The 2,553-nt window shown below is 38.0% G+C and overlaps 1 protein-coding gene across 1 annotated transcript in view; it reads right to left on the minus strand.

Annotated features, from left to right (window-relative positions):
* zmym2 (zinc finger, MYM-type 2) overlaps positions 1–941 on the minus strand; it is a 29,486-nt gene extending 28,545 nt beyond the window's left edge. The window contains exon 1 of the mRNA XM_048978523.1: positions 807–941. The gene's annotated coding sequence lies outside the window, so the exon portion shown is untranslated. The remainder of the gene's footprint in view (positions 1–806) is intronic.
* Between the last annotated feature and the right edge of the window lie 1,612 nt (positions 942–2,553).

Below are 2,553 nucleotides of genomic sequence, written 5' to 3' on the forward strand. Positions count from 1 at the left end.
GGATATGACGGATGGTACTTTGTGATAACTCCACAGCACACCTTATCGCGATAGAAAAGAGAGTTCGAATGCTGAGAATTCCTAGAAAGCCATTTGTTTGCATTTTATTCTGCCATGTCCCAATTCAAATGTCAGTGTTAGCAACCTACCTGGAGTCACATTACTAGATCTGAGGGGTTTGACATGAGGTTAAATTGCGTTAAAGATTTTTATGCAATATAAACTCCAATTATTATTACCAATCTACTATTATAACTCAGTATACTGTGAAAAGCTACCAGTTACCGTTTAATTGGAAAGTTACCCCTCAGCGAGTACCCCGGGCAATCAGAAAAATACATCGCATGACCCCAAGGGGCGCTGTAACACTTAATATTACATCAGTTGCACTCCTGTTATTATATTTCTAACAATGATCTAAAACGGCTTAAATTTAAGATTAGAAGCTCAACATACGTTAATTGCCCCCAGTCAATCAGTTGCATAGCGCATATCCTCTTACTTCCTGTCTCCAATAGGGGCTATTATTTGCCCCCTCGAGTCAGCAGCACTGCCTAACGTCCGCCATTAGAGAGCGAACGAAACAATACGTGAGTGAGCAGGCAACAGCACCCTGCCACAGCAGAGAGGGGGAGAAAAATCACAGGCGGGGTAAAATTAACTGCTAAGTCGCCATTAAATTAGACTTAACAACGTAACTGAAGACTCGCGGGCCTCAATGTACACCCGACTCACACCATCAGTAGTTGCTAAAACTTTGGCCAATTAACCATAAATTGCAATAAAAACGTCTCTGGATCTCTTACCCGAGTCGAGCTGGAAACGATATAGCGCCACTCTGTGCCTTGACATCAATCCTAAAGCGCATGCGTCGAAACGTAGAAACGTCCTATGCGCGTGGGAGGTGTCTGTTAGCAGGATCCTTTTCCATTTCTCGCCTTTCATCACTGCGCAAGCGTACTGTGTTCAATCAAAGTATTGCGGTAACATAACCAATTAAATTGGCAGTACCTTAAATATATTTCCGTTAAGTGATCATCTATGGAATTCTTACTCGAATCCTCTTTGGATTATATCGAGACTTATTTTGTTGTTAAAGTATAATTTAGCATGCTGTAAAATAATCATTACGGTCAATGTTTCAGTAAGGGATTTGTAAGTTTGGAGGTAGAGCCGAATTATATTTCCTATAGAAAGCATTCATCACCGTTTTGGTGTATGGTGAACTTTTCAAAAAAGTAGGTTATTTTTTAAATTATTGGGGCGTATGGCTCCAACTTTAACTTTCCTACCTTGTGCGAGGGTATTTTCATCCTGAAGGACACGTGGTATCACTGATATGGTGCCCTTGAGACGTATGTGCATTCTTTGGTATATTCCTTTTTAAATTCTATAGATGATTTAATTTATTCGTATTAAATTATTATCATAGTTATGGTGGATAATGTACATAAGCCAAAGCCGAGGTATCCCCCATGCGGTCTCTGGTAATGCCTGCGTATTTTCCCTCCATGTTTGCAAACCATTATGGCGGGTGCAGTGGTCCTTTCTGCATTATATTTATATAATTTTATATATTTATATAATTTATCGAATTGCATGTTTTATGTATCCATTACATTTCAGGTTTTATTTCACATCCTTTGAAAATGTGCCATTTCTATAAAGTGATCGATTAAAAGCCAATCAAAGAGGGCGACAGAACATCACAGCAAAGGTTCCTACACTACTATACTACCAACTTATTTGAGGTTTTTAGAATGTTAGAGAAATGATTTTACTTCATATACCGCGTGTAATGATAACAAATCATATAGACATTTAATGTTTACACACCTTACATTCCTGTTCATTGTGTTTAGAGCTGCTTGAAGCTAAGAAAATAAAAAAATGATCTTACATTAGTTTCCACACACACACATATATAATATATATATATATATATATATTATATATATATATGTATATATACACACACACGCACACACACATAAAATAAAAATACATTTTCCGGGTTCCCCTCTGCAACCCCATCTAGCGACAAAACGGTGATATAACAATGTGCCACAGGGATGCCTATCGAACAATACTCTATAGTGCACCGAGCCTATTCTCGTTATGCTTAAGTCCCGTCCGTTACAAAAATCACGGTGAAACCGTGTAATATACCTACGTCACCGACAGCGTTACAACGGTGCATCTTTAACAAGGTGCTGGTGGCGGCCAAATGTATTAAACTCAGTAAACTAAATAGTTAAAACGAATACGTCTCGAGGCACATTTCTATGTAATTAACGATTTTCTTGCTATCACAATTCTATTTTTTATGTACTTTGTGCTGTAGAAGTATCGTTGTGATATATATCCAATAACAGGCTATTAGCAGAACATGGACTTAGAGGTCAATATATAAATATTGATGGTGACTCCAACGCAAGAACAAATTAAATATCTAACTACTTTGTTGTATATGTGCACAAATCATGAGAACTAAATTCATGGACTGAACCGTTAAGCGTGAAGGAGGGCAAAACGGGGGGTTGTCTTATGACG

This window comes from Brienomyrus brachyistius, chromosome 16 (assembly GCF_023856365.1).
Source record: "Brienomyrus brachyistius isolate T26 chromosome 16, BBRACH_0.4, whole genome shotgun sequence".
NCBI classification, from domain to species: Eukaryota; Metazoa; Chordata; class Actinopteri; order Osteoglossiformes; family Mormyridae; genus Brienomyrus; species Brienomyrus brachyistius.